Consider the following 15,649-nt stretch of genomic DNA (forward strand, 5'->3'; position numbering starts at 1 on the left):
TATTACTAACTTAAGATATTCAGTTTCTAGAAGTTGTAATGTTCTTTTTACTAAATTTCTTTAATATAGACAGTTTGGTTATCGCCTAACGTAATATCGTTGCGGACTAAATTCGCTTTGAATTTTGGCTACTAGCTATGTTAATTTAGCATGTTATGATGAAGATTTACCTTCAGTAATTCAACAGTAGTTTCGCTCAGCATATTGAGCCGTTCATGCTACCGTGAAATTCTAACCCCTTATTCATAGACGTTATTTATCTAAGCTTTATCTTTGCTGTGATAACAAGTTTGTTTCTCAGTGCTGACGGCATGGCTGCTCTTCTGCAGTGCGTAGACATAGGGCCGTTGTGATTGGCTAATATTGAGATACAACTTGAATCTAGTTGGCTGTCAGATAAACAAAGCTGAACAAACAGTAAGCTGTCACATAAACAAAGCTGAGAGACAAACTTGTTATCACATCAATGCCCCGTTCTTAGATAAATAACGTCTATGGATAAGGGGGTAAGAGTATAATATCAAGATTAAATTTAGCCTAAATTCTGTTATTAGATCATCTAAATGTAAACTAATAATTCCAATTAAAAATTAATTGATGTAGAATATAAAGTTTACCTCTATTAACCGGTGTTTATCGAATATTCGGGTTTTGCCGATACGTGGTCCGCAAACTGACAATCAACTAAAATTGCTACTAACGATTATGGTTTCCTAATGAATGGAATTAACTAACACATTCTCTAAAGTTGAAGCTGCGATAGTTTCATGTAATTTGGAACTAAAATTGATTGATGATATAACTTGCTTGCCGCAAACGACTTGTATGGAATTTGACTTAAGTTCAATTGTAGCTGACAATAATTTGAATGCTTGTGAATCCTTTGTTGTTATAGCATATAATAATTCATGTCAGATTCAGTTTACTTTAATGTTAGTACGCAAATGATTATTACGTATAGTAATTAGTGGGTAACTACGATATAATCTAAATATAACAAATGTAGTTTTCCTAACTTGGGCTTACATTATAGCTATAACCTATATCCTATTAATATTATAAATACGAAAGTTTGTGAGGATGTATGTTTCTGTGTTTGTTCCTCTTTCACCAAAAAACTAATGAACGGATTAGGATGAAACTTTACAGTAATATTGGTTATACATCAGAATAACACATAGACAACAATTTATAATGATTTTGTGTAATTTGATCATAACATAATGATACACATCAAGTATGTCGGAAATAAAAATTATCCCGGAAAACTCCCTTGACGCGGGTGAAGCCGCGAGCAAAAGCTAGTATTTTAATAATTGTAATCGTAGTATTAAGTCTGTTGGAAATCCTAATAAATAAATAAATATAATGCCAGATAAACTGTGGTGTAATGTAGCATTGATAGACAACCGTCTTTATGCTGATATAATATCAGCCCTGTTTTATATACTTTCCCACTGTTGGGCACGGGCCTCCTCTGAGAGGGATTAGGCCTTAGTCCACCACGCTGGCCCAGTGCGGATTGGTAGACTTCACACACCCTCGAAAATTCCTGTAAAGAATTTCTCAGCTATGCAGGTTTCCTCACGATGTTTTTCTTTACCGAATAATTCACAAAGAATATGTATACATATTTTTTTAGAAAAGTCAGAGGTGTGTGCCCTTGGGATTTGGACCTGCGGACATTCGTCTCGGCAGTCCGTTCCACAACCAACTAGGCTATGCCGATATGTCTTATAATTATTAAACACAATGTTATTTGTACACCAAATGTCTCTGGAACCTGACTCACCCAATGACCTACTTAATTATTTCATTAAGCATAAACTAAACAGACAGCGATAGACTCATTGCTCGGATACATCACACCTATTTTTTTTATTAATATATGCGTTAACGATTCTTTTAATAAGTGCACGTCAAAGTGACCCTACTATACTTGGTGGTAAGTAGAAAGGAATCCAATAGAATTTCGACAGACTAGAGACGATTAGCCCTCGACAGTCGACACAATTATACCTGTTGGAACTGGATATACACAGGCTGATCCCGGAACGTGACACCTACGTGGGCCACTATGGCGGGTTTTAACACTTCGTGTACGCTGGTCGCTATCTGGGCGGATATAAAATACATCCTACCAGCAAGAAAGTGTAGAAAATCTTGGTTATAACTACTATATATATGTTGTTAAATGTTTTGGTAAAACTAGAAATTCGTCGGAATTTTCTCAAAAAAGAAAATGCGAGTATTTACCAAATTAGGTGAACCTAATTTCATGCTAGCTAGAATTACGAGGGACACAGGAAATTTGAAGTTATTTGATGAATGCTCGCCGGGCTGCGAAAACGCTACCCTATTTGAAGGAGACACTTAAGTTCCAAGTAAATGGCAACTCAAGATTAAGGAAGACTCCTTGTACATTGAGTGGGGCGTCGAGATCAAATTACATTAGGCAACATCCTTTTAAAATTACGGTTGATCGATTTTAATAATTTAAAAATATTTAAACATTTGCTTATGATTTTAACGTGAAGAAAATAATATATTTTTTAGAATCTAGGCCATATTTATAATTGGAAATCATTAGTGTAATGATAATGCATTTGATATGCTGAGAGTCTAGGTTCGATTCTCAGGCAAGACAAGAATACTATGTATTAGAAGTCACCATATGTCCAAACTTCCTCCAGACACCGATGACGTCAAAATGGTTCCTGAAGCATAATTTGAAAAGAAGTATATTTCGACCTCTTTGAGTGAGACAAGTGCTGGCAAAGGAATAATATACTTAATTTGTTTTACAAAGATTTACAGCATGTTCTGGAAATATTTTAAGACTCAACGTTAATTACAAAATACTGTTTTGTGAAATAAAATAATATAAATTTTGTGAAAATATAATAACATTTCCAACACCTGTGTAGCAATTTATTAAAAATATATTTAGTTCTAAAATACAAGTACTTAATGCTTATTATAGTTCAAATTGAAGCAATAAATAAACAAATAAATTAAATCTTATTTCTCAGAAATTTCATTCCTTTAGCATAACTAAATAAAGATTGCTGATTTCAGTCAGGATTATGTCGAATGAAAAATAAATATAATTTGATATTAATAATATAAAAAATGTGTATTTTTTTATTATAATTACAAATCGGGGCTTTGCCCCACACACACACCCTCAAAAGTTCTATAAAGAACTCAGATATTTCGGTTTCATCACTGGGTTTTCCTTCACTTTTAAAGCAAGCGAAAACTCACAAAGAATACACACATCATTTTAAAAAGGCAGTGACGCGTGTCCTGGGTTTTGAATCTCCAGACATTCGTCTCGGCAGTCCGTTCCACACCCAACTAGGCTATGGCTAAATCCTAGAACTTTAAATTTTAAAAAATCGGATTTTATCTCGGTTTTCATATTTTCATTTTCTCTCGAACTTTCGAAAAGTTTTAGCCTTCGTTATCACGAGGCGGACTCGCATTCGCGGAAACAAAAAATCATTATCCAATTACTTAACTGGCATTCGCGGAAACACAAAACCTTAATCAAATTATTTAAAGCAGTCCATCCATAAAACACCAAACATCAACGATAAACGTCAATGTAAGATGCGTAATCAGGCCTAATAGGCATCAAGATGAAATAAGGCCGAAACTAGATATTCGGCCTGATATAACACGATATTGCAGAGGAAACAGAAACGAGGGCAAAATCCTCTTTGGACCAAAAGCTTTTCGGGAAAATTTTACGAAACTAGAATTTCATAAATATTTAGTATGTTATTAAGATATGATCTAAATTGTAATCATTATTGTTTTTAGTGATAATAAATAAAGAATAAGTTATCATAAAAATATACCCTTAATATCTAGAAATATTTTTGTTCCAAGTCTCATTATATAAAAGACCAATGACTCCACAGAAACTTTTGCTGGTGATAGGATATATTTTATATCCGCGCGGATAGCGACCACCGTACACAAGTGGTTAAAACCCGCCATAGTGGCCCATGTTAGTGTGTCGTGTTCCGGGATCAGCCTGGGTATATCCGGTTCCAGCAGGCCAGCATAATTGTTTCGTCAGCCGAGGGGTAATCATCTTATCAGTCGACATTCTATTGGACTCCACTCCACTTACCATCAAGTGCAGCGGGTAACTCCCATGACCATGTAAAAAAAAAAACCAACGCCTATATTTTAAAACCTTATCTTTCAGATTAACAAGCTATTCAAAATCCCCTTTAACACCACATTAATACCTAGTTTCTTTGCAGGTTTCGTCCGCCATCATTCGAAGGTGACATGGCTTCTGAAGACACTATCATCGATGCTGACACTGGTTCCACAGTCATATTTGATTGTAAAGTAACAGCTCTCAGAGATAAAACGGTTTGTAAAATTTCTTTATTACGCATAGTTAGATGCTACAAAAAATGCTTGGAAAAGTTCTGGACTGGCGACCACGAACCGGAAGACGCAGCGTAGGCCTCCTACAAGATCGACAACCTGGTGAGGGTCGCCGGAATCCGATAGCCGTAGCCGGTGTAACTATTGGACATAATAAAACTTAACATCTCATGTCTCAGGATGGCGAGTACTGTGGAATACCAAACAATACTTTGTAATTCAAGGTATTGGATGGTGTTTCTACTGTTTAGGGGCGGTTGTATCGCTACCATTAGGCTAACGCAAGCTCGTATCGTCATGCGAATAAATAAAAAAAAATCACAACGAATCGATATTCCTACTAAAAGGCGAATATAGTACCAATAAAACGTTCGTTCTCTTCCCTAACAAAAGCAAAAATGCAACTCGAATAAAGAGCTGAATTAAAACCCAGTATAAAGAAGCTGCAATTCGAATAAGTTACTATTGGCGCGCGGACTCCGCTCCACCTGCCTCCCATATCGATTAAGTAGAGTACGATTCCGAACACGTGGTTGCGATAAAAATCTAGTTGCAGGCTCAAACATTTTGTTTTTGTATATTAACGGACCGCTTTAGACAGGTCCGTCTGGAAATTTTAGAGGATGTCTATGTTCAGCGGTAGACTTTATGAGGCTGATGACGATGAAAATGATATTTTAATAAGCATCATTTTAAAATTACTGAGGCTTATTTTACTTATAACGAAAGAAGTTTGTGAAGCTAAGTAATCGTAAGAAGAACATATTTTTCAAACGAAGATAAAGCTCTTTTTTGACTAAAATATATATGCTTGACCGCGTGTTAGGTTAGGGCTGAAAAATCCCTACTCTAAAATTATTACACTCACTGTCACTGTGACTAAAATTATTTCATTAAGAATATAAGTCATAAATTATTATTAGTTAAACATCAACTGTAAAGGCGTTTTTTAAAGCTGTTTAATGTAAAATTAAAAATTAAAAGTACAAATAAAATCGGAGAAATATGGTTCGATATTTCGATTTGCAATAAGCAATAGTCGTTTTCATAATATTGAACACATTAGGATAATATGCTCTGCGATTCTGCAATCATTGGAAACGTACCTTAACACAGCCGTTTGTTGCAGGTCTCCTGGCTAAGAGTGTACGACAATGAGAACTTGGAACTGCTTACTTTAGATCTAGACACGCACACAGCTGATGCGAGGTAAGGTCTTTGCACTGAATGTCTAATAATATAGGTGTTCTATTGCAACGTTTTTAGAATACTAATATGGATGAACCGTCTTTATTTTATGTTTGAAAATTTAAATACATCGCGGTGTTTGAAAGATTTCATGGGCAACGTCAATACATGAATTATAATTTGATGTCACCAAAAAATTTATGTGTTCAGTAAATATCAGGACTAAGAAATCTTTCTACAATCATAAATGGTAGAAAATAACATAAAATGTATAGAAATGGCATATTCTAACGATAATTCAATAGCTCTATTATGTCATTCTCATACAAAACGGTAGCCTTAATGAATGTAGAAAAGCAACTTGGCCACAGCCCCAAGCGGCGTAGGTACGTTTCTCAGTTATGCCTCGAAATAATCTTCCTGTTAGTGTAATGACAGCGTGGATAAACTTATAGACTGTAGAGTTTGGATTTTATTCCTAGGTGGGGCAACTTCTGTAAAAGGTTTTTTTAAAAAAAACAGTTTTTCTCTTGTGTTCACCGGTTATACAACACAGATCGGACCACCAACAGCTAGAAATTTAAAAAGTTATATAATGGTAAAATGTAGGTAGATATTGTAACTTTGACTTTGCGGATGACCAACATCTCAGTGGCTCCCGTGACCGCGAAGGTTGCAGTCTTCGAAACTTCGGGAGAAAATTAAAAATACAAAAACCGTGATAAAATCCGAAAAATAGTTTAATTTTAATGTCTAATATCCGCGTAATGTAAGAAATCATTATGCAAACACTAGTTTGATAAATATAAATTTGAGTGTTTTAGAGTAGATTAGTATGGCCACAATGTACCTGCTTAGTTACACACATAAAGGATATAGCGACCACCATACACAAGGTGTTAAATCTCGTCATAGAACCTATGTAAGTCTGTCGCGTTCCGGGATCAGTCTATATATCCGGCAGTGGCGAAGCGTCCATACAAGCCGATTCCTACCGGGTTACCTTTTGTAAATTAATTAAAAATAATAAAAGAAAAACACAACCATATAACTAGAATAAAAATAGTATATTCAAACAAGTCATCTTATATTTATTAAATTAAATCAATACTTCAATGATATTTGTCGTTCATATCAATTCGTTAAATCGTAACTCGCGCGCAGTGCTCGCGCCTTATAGTGTTCGAAGTGAACCCGGCCGCTTCCCTCGCTATATTTTTGTTTCTTTCACACGCAGCGCGGTGTCTTTGTCTAATCTTTTGGAAGTGACGTAAAAATACATGTGTGCGTGCGTGTTTGTGTACTTCAGGGTAACCCGAGAATTTGCGGCTTCATGTTGAGCTATTGGCGCGAAATATTTTTAATAATTTAGAATGTATAATTAGTGTTTGTGCGTTATTAATTCTTGTTGGACTCTTTTAGGTACCTATGTTCAAAATATATGATTATTTTGTAAATTTAGAGACTTTTAATATTAGAAGGAAATTACTTAGGATTAAGATATATTTACTGAATTTAATTTATTGTGAACAGCGTATTATATTATGTTAACTGTAGAAAAAAATATTTCGTCGGGTTCCCTTTTGAAAATTTTCACCCTTCGCCACTGATATCCGGTCCCAACTGGCCGGCATAATTGTGTCGACTGTCGAGGGGTAATCATCTCTCGTCAGTCGACATTCTATTGGACCCCACTTCACTTACCATCAGGTGAAGTAGGGTCACGTTATCGTCCCTGTTTAAAAAACGTAGATGAAAACAACATAAATAGTTAAAAACCGAATGTAGTCATCGCGTATTGTTATTCAGAACACGCTAGTCAATGTTCAGTAGTTTTATTTCAAAAGGGACTTAACGACTGATGCTATCCGAACTGATCGTGGTTAGGATTTTGATGTTAAAAGTTTTACTAGATAATGGAATAATAGTACTTTAATGGGCTTTGTTTTGGTAGACAGGGTAATTTTATAGCGTATGCTACACCACTACAGGAACCTGTGGGTCACCATAAATTAAGTAGTCACTACGTACATTTAGTACTCATAATATCTGAAGAATGATGGAAGCGTTGCTAATCTTAAATAAAAGGTAGGAATTAAAGAAGAGCGGATGCTGTTTGAGCATCTAGAAATCATATTATACGAAATCCAACAGCAAACAGCTTGATATCAATTTTGGCAGACTGTGATACCATCTAACTAGCGCCTCCCCCAAAGCTATGGACTCTTAAATCTATAGACACTAAAGCATGTATAACTGGCTTTAAACAGGCCTGCATGATTATATCGACTGGCAAGGGATACTCATCTCTCACCAGTCCACATGCTATCTGGGTCCTATTTCGCTTAGCAGATCCAGTGGGATCATATTGCCATGACAGTATCAAAAAAGTCAACAAATGTACTATTAATGATAATTTATATAAGGGTTTTCAACGATTTCTTTTTTACAGGTACAGAGTGGACTTAGCTGGTGAGAATTGGAAGTTGGCTTTATCTGACGCGAAAGTAGCTGATTCAGGAATCTACTGTTGTCACGTGTCAACGCATCCGCCTATGTTAAGGCGATTCAAACTAACTGTCCATCGTGAGTACTTATTTCGAATCTTTTTATTGCTTTGAATGACGAATCGAGCTTGCCGTTCACCTGATAGCGATACGACCGCCCATAAACAGTTGAAACGCCATCCAACAATAGAATTATATATTTTTTTTGGTATTCTACTGCACTTGCCATCTTGAGACATGAGATGTTAAATATTATTATGTCCAGTAATTACACTGGCTTCCATGTTCTTCCAACTGAAACAAAATAGTGACTAAAGACTGCTGCTTGGCGGCAGGAGTACACATTTTCTATTATCAAATCTATCATTCATCTCTAATTAGAAACTAAAAGCTTGAATTATTCAGTCTGATATGTTATGATGGTTTATATTTATTCTTTAAATTTGATAATTTTTCTACTGAAAGAAGTTTAGGAGAATGTATTTCAGTAACTATGACTATCTTCAATATGTAATCTATACTATTATATAAAGCTGAAGAGTTTGTTTGTTTGTTTGTTTGTTTGTTTGTTTGTTTGTTTGTTTGTTTGTTTGTTTGTTTGAACGCGCTAATCTCAGGAACTACCGGTCCAAACTGAAAAATTCTTTTGCGTTGGATAGCCCTTTGTTCGTGGAGTGCTATAGGCTATATATCATCACGCTATACCCAATAGGAGCGGGGCAGTAATGGCTAATCTCAGGAACTACCGGTCCAAACGGAAAAATTCTTTTTGCGTTGGATAGCCCTTTGTTCGTGGAGTGCTATAGGCTATATATCATCACGCTATACCCAATAGGAGCGGGGCAGTAATGGCTAATCTCAGGAACTACCGGTCCAAACTAAAAAATCTTTTGCGTTGGATAGCCCTTTATTCGTGGAGTGCTATAGGCTATATATCATCATGCTATGACCAATAGGAGCGGAGCAGTAATGAAACATGTTGCAAAAACGGGGAAAATTATGAGTTTTGAGAGCTTCCGTTGCCTGCGCTGCGTAAACAGTTAAAGTTATGCAACAATGATGTATGACGGGATTGTTTCACTTAAAAGTTCTAAATAATATAACAAAGTCCCCGCTGCATCTGTGTGCCTTAACGTGTTAAACTCAAAAACTACCTAACGTATTAAGATGAAATTTGGTATGGAGACAGTTTGAGACCCTGGGAAGAACATAGGCTCCCGGAAAACTACTATTTTATAACGGAAAACTTTAGCCTGAAAAACTTTTATAACGCGGGCGGAGCCGCGAGCAAAAGCTAGTGTTTTATATACCAAGCTTCAGAATTGCCTTTTAATAAAATTCTTCCAAATACAAATTCAAAAAACATAATACCAAACAAACGAAATTTGAAAAATATATCATAGACATCGAAACTTCTACCCAAGTATAATTTAAGAAGGAACTTAAATAAGACTTATTTTTTCAAGACCAAATAAAACAATGACGTACCTTATTACTATCCGTTTGAAAGCGTAAAGACTTTTAATAAAACCTTTTTACAAACCGCAATTTCTTTCGCAGCACCCGCAATAAGGATGAGCAAAGAAGCTTTCCTTGAAACGGGGGAGACGTTATCTCTAAAGTGCGCTGTGCTGAACTTGTACCCAGGTGATACTGTGCCAGAAATGCATTGGTACAGGGAAATACGACAGTCTCTCTCGATGAAGTTCGTGGTGGAGTGCTCATTGAGACCGATCATTTGAGTCTGACTAGCCATTTGCAGGTAAGTGTTTGATGGATTGAAAGAGGGTTTTAGTTTAGTTTTAGGGTTGCCACCTCTTTTGGAAAATGAGCATTGACAAATTAAAGGTTAAAACATTAGGGTTGTCACCTTCTTTCGGGCAAAGACATTGGCAAATTAAATGTTAAAAACTACACGGTTTCAAAAAGTACAAATTAATTCTACTTTATTATTTTACTTATAAGCATATTTTTATTACCTTTGACAAATAAAATTATCAGATTCCAAGTTTGTTTTTCTCTCATTTAGTATTCTTCATCATAATATTTAAACTTTTCACCAATTCTGACGTAGATTGAATGTGACGTAATTTGATAAAAATAAAATGAATATTATACAATTTTAAAAACATCATCTATTTTGTTTAATACTTGCTACCATTACTTACTGCCGTTTTACGCAAAAATTCTTAGTAACTATCGCAGAGGAATTAAATCATGCTTAATAAAGTATTTTCGCTTACTGTATTGTTCTCATACAATTACCCGAAATAACGTAATAAATTAGGGTCCACCCGTACTTTAAAATAATACTTTTTTATAAAGTTCGGGTGGCAACCCTAATGTGGTTGTTCGGCAACGGTTTTTATATGTGTGTTTATATTATGAAGTAGTAATTTTTGTATATGGTATGAAATGAACTTCAGTTCTTAAGTTAAAGCAGAGTTCACTCCTACTTATAATTATCATAATTATATCTTCTTTCGAATTGCTGGGTAATAGCGGGTAACCCGTATCGTGACTCTTTGGTTCATGATACGACACGTACTTTATTATAAATTTACCCTTTTATGCATAGACGTTATTTATCTAAGGACGGAGCATTGCTGTGATAACAAGTTTGTTTCTCAGTGCTGACGGCATGGCAGCCTTTGCAGTGCGTAGACATAGGGCCGTTGTGATTGGCTAATATTGTCATACAACTTGAATCTATTTGGCTGTCAGATAAACAAAGCTGAGAAATAGACTTGACAGCGATGCTCCGTCGCTAGATAAATAACGTCTATGAATCAGGGGGTTAGTGTTTATTTTAATTTACTTGCTACAACAAGTTAGAATTTAATAAATAAATACTTTTACAATAAAAAAAAAAAATCGATCACTATACAATATTATTATTTATTTAGAGTATATCATTGGCGGCTGTACTATTATTAACTGTGAAATATAAATAATTACATAACTCTATAATGAAAAGCTTCTGCAAACAATAGCTGTATAGCTAACAAAATAAATACAATATTCCCTATCAAAATGAATGAATAAAAATTTTGATGTGATCAAACGACTTTTGATCTTTTTGTGGCCCTACAAAGGCAACAAACACGCCAAAAATTTACCTAAACATTTTTCAACGTACCGCTAACTCAGTTACGAAAAAAATAGCAACAATTTTACATCCACGCGGCGAATTTACTTTAAAATATTATAACGGGTATGTAGGCCAATGTTGGTGAAATAGGCCATTTGGCTCGGCCGTATTATCTCTGTAAATGTTTATTGTAAGATAACAGTACGCTATGATGGCAATGAATTAAGTAGGGGCCCAGGGTTGTGCTTAATATTACCACGACTAACTATATTAATAATGTCTTTTTATATAAACGCGTATAGACTATAGGCCAATTATAAATAAATAATATCAGCCCTGTATTATATACTGTCCCACTGTTGGTCACGGGTCTCCTCTACAACTGAGAGGAAATAGGCCTTAGTCCGCCACGCTGGCCTAGTGGTTGGTAGACTTCACACACCCTCAAAAATTCCTAATAGAGAATTTCTCAGGTGTGCAGGTTTCCTCACGATGTTTTCCTTCACCTTTAAAAGCAAGCGATAATTCTCAAAGAACACACACATATTTTTAGAAAATTCAGAGGTGTGTGCCCTTGGGATTAAAACCTGCGGACATTCGTCTCGGCAGTCCGTTCCACAACCAACTAAGCTATCGCCGCTTACAGGCCAATAATACTAAACATTTTTTATTGTTAGTTGAATGTCGAGACGAGCTTGCCGTTAGTCTGATGGTAAGCGATACGACCACCCATAAACAGAAGAAACACCATCCAACACCTTGAATTACAAAGCAATGTTTGATATTCTACTCGCTCGCCATCCTGAGACATGAGATGTTAAATCTCATTATGTCCAGTGGTTACACTGGCTACAATGTCCTTTAAACCGGAACACAACAGTGACTACACTGCTGCTTGGTGGCCGAAATTACACTGCAGCCGATGCTATATGAGAATCTGCATTTTCGAGAGCAACTAGAATCAAGGCGACTGCTTACTGGTTATTACTAACTAACCCTTGAAAGAACGCGTCCAAACGATCGCTTTTCAATCAGACGCAAAATAAATTGGATCTGATCAGCGATTCTATTAACTTTAATTTATTTCTTCCGATAAGTACTTCATTTTTATTCTTCATGTTGGGTCTAGGAATGTCAACATTATCGCGTAAAAATACTGCGATATATTATACAGACACTACATCACGCTTTTACCCCGGTATGCAGAGGCGCAACCAGGGCACCCACTTTTCGCCATGTATGTTCCGGCCCAGCATGTGTTAGGAGGCTAGCCTATCGCCATATCCGATACAAATTCTAGACTCCGGGCTGATACTGAGCAGAAAATCCCAAATATCACTTTGCCCGACCCGGGATTCGAACCCAAGATCGGAGAGCGCTGTCGTACTGTGCATGGAATACAACGACGCCACCGAGGCAATATATTATAATCAATTCAAATTCCAAATATTGCTTCAACTATCGCGTTATTTTGCAGCCGCATCAAAAAGCCACAAAACGATAGCATGGCCCCAGCATAATGCATTAAACTTAATACCCGCTACGTAACCAACCCATTCCTTAACTCCTCCAACAGTAAGTTTTTCAAGTTAATGAGTCAATTTGACAAGACGTTTGCCAACAGGTGGCACGTCTCCGAGTGGAAGACGCCGGGAATTACACCTGCGCTCTGGAAGCCCCGCTGCGGATGCGAACAGTCGCTCGCGTTCATGTCTTACAAGGTACGTTTAAGTATTTATGCTTGACTAGATGAGAATTTGAACTTTACTGTCTTTTTTATACGACTTCACAGCACCTAATGGTAAGTGGAGTGAGGTCTAAAGAATGTCGACTGATGAGAGATGATTATTCCTCGGCAGTAGACACATTTATGCTGGCCTGATGGAACCGGATATGTACAGGCTGATTACGAAACGCGACACTTACGTGGGCCACTATGGCGGGTTTTTTAACACCTTGTGTGCGGTGGACGGTGTCCGGGTGGATATAAAACATACTACGAGAAGCAATTCGGTTGTTTTTTTATAATTGTGTTTAATTCTGTTTTGCTATTGATTTTATGAAGCTACTATTTTGGGGTTTAGGCAGTAACTTAGCTTGTGACAAATATTAAAAAAGCAACATCTTGGAGTTTGATCATATGGCGAACCAAATTTCGTCAAAATACATTAAGTCTGGCGATAATAGAGTAACAGATAAATATAACGTATTTATAGGTAATGTTAGCATGGAATAGAGCGTGAAAATAACAAAAATCGCACTTGACGTAAAAGATAAAATCTTTTATAAAGGTTCACGCAATTTTTTGTCAATTTAGCATCCAACTTATCAATTACCCGAGCTTAGTGGACCCGCCTTTCACAATAAGTGTTATCCGGGAAAAAGCTTATAACAGCAGAAATAATATTTTTCTCCCTTAAACTTGCTGACTATTAAACTTGCCTGACTGAAGCTTTAATGGTGAACAAATAATGTCTTGATTTATATTTTAGAAGTCTTTATGAAGACGTACAAACAGACAGTAGGCGTGGCTTGCCATCAAGTGAGCGACCAACTTAAGGTATTTTGTGGTAAAGGGCACGACTCTCCATTAACTGTAATATCAGCTCAACTTTGAGTTATTAAGTGCTGCATACAATGTATTAACATTGCACTGCAGTTGACACCCAAAGACATTAGATGCTGTCTCAAACACCCGGCAGTTAAACTAGATACCTCCTGAGGCATTGCCTGTGTGCTCGGTCTTCACACCGAATATACCTTAAGCACGAGGGGACATTTGCCGCGACCCTAGGCACACAGTTCCGTGTGTATACATAGTGGTAGTAACTACACATTGAGACCTGTGAGGGCTCGCAAACATTTCCAGGCCTTCTTCCCTCTTCCCATGCTAACTAGGTTCCTTTTCTTTACCCTATTTCCCTTCCCCAAATATCTCCTTGTAACTCTCCTCCAATCCCCTGCAGTTGCTAAGCCGGGGACATTCTTGGTATCCCATTTGCAGGTCCCTCCCCCGTGTTAACTAGATATAATGTCATTCAAGCCAGTGCCGTTAACAAAATGATAACTCGTCTACAACTTATCATCAAGTCTATAAATTGTGTAAATATCCACGTATTTACACAACGTAGGCTCCGCTTGCTTAGCACTTTAACGGCTGACACTTGGCTTCCAGACATTACTCATGTTAGTCGATCAATATTCTTTCCAACGTCAGATTTTTCTCGTTAGCAATTATTCTGGTAATATTTATATTACCAGAATAATTGGTGTATTAAATAATTAATAATTGCCTCGGTGGCGTAGTTGTATTGCACGTCCGGTACAATAGCGCTCTGAGGTCCTGGGTTCGAATCGGGTCGGGCAAAAGTGATATTTGGGTTTTTCTGCTCAGTATCAGCCCGGAGTCTGGAATTTGTGCCCGATATGGCGATAGGCTCGCCCCCTATCACATCATGGGACGGAACATACTTGGCGAAAAGTGGGTGCCCTAGTTGCGCCTCTGCATACCCCTTCGGGGATAAAATGCGTGATGTTATGTATGTATGTATGTATGTAATATTTATATTTATTTTGAACTTGGCTTTGCTCGCGTAGAAATCAGTATGTCAAAAATATTTTCCCGCGTAAATCCCGAACCACGAGATTTTTTATAACCACGCGACCTCTTCAACAATAATCCTTATATTTAAGTAAATTTAAATAAAACCGTAATGTACTATTAACATAAATCTTCCTCAAGAATGGCAATATCTTTTAGTAAAAACTTTTCAGAAAATCAATCACGTGCAGAAAAACAGTTTTTGGGGACTTCTTCTTATAATATCTATAGATACTGGTCTGTATTCTCAAGTACATGATAAATCTGGTTTAAAGACATTTATTGTACTAGAAGAAATAAAAGAGCAGTAAATAGGAAAGGATGCCCTAATTAACAATCATCTTCTATGAACACTCAAAGTGCCGGAGGAATAGTGCCTTCTAATTTCACGAGGATTTGGTAATAGAGAAAGATTTATTACACCTCCGGAAACCTTACAGTAGCATAGATGCTATTTAATGCTATATATTTTTTTTTATAAATTCGTACGATAGTGCTATAATTCAATGAAACGATAACTATGGCAGAAACATGTTGGGTGCAGGACAATTTTGACATATCTATCTGGAAATCTTTAGAGAGGCCTATGTTGAGCAGGGGACTTCGTGTGGCTGATGATAAAGATAATAATTTTGATCTAATATGCACTACTATTAAACTGTTAGAATAGACCTTCTACTATGGAAAATACCAGCTACAAGTGGCTCTAATTCCATTAACTTTATTACCATTTTGATCATCATAATGGACTAAAATGGTACTTATTTTTTATACATCAAGAGACCCATCTGTTCGTTGCTTATATTCTATTATAAAATGTACCATCGCGGTTACCTCGTTGGTAAAAAA

General features: G+C 36.4%; 1 pseudogene; it reads left to right on the top strand.

Annotated features, from left to right (window-relative positions):
* Positions 1-4,280: 4,280 nt before the first annotated feature.
* Positions 4,281-12,920, top strand: LOC119192038 (annotated as a pseudogene).
* Positions 12,921-15,649: the final 2,729 nt, after the last annotated feature.

This window comes from Manduca sexta, unplaced genomic scaffold, assembly GCF_014839805.1.
Source record: "Manduca sexta isolate Smith_Timp_Sample1 unplaced genomic scaffold, JHU_Msex_v1.0 HiC_scaffold_228, whole genome shotgun sequence".
In the NCBI taxonomy this organism is placed as follows: Eukaryota; Metazoa; Arthropoda; class Insecta; order Lepidoptera; family Sphingidae; genus Manduca; species Manduca sexta.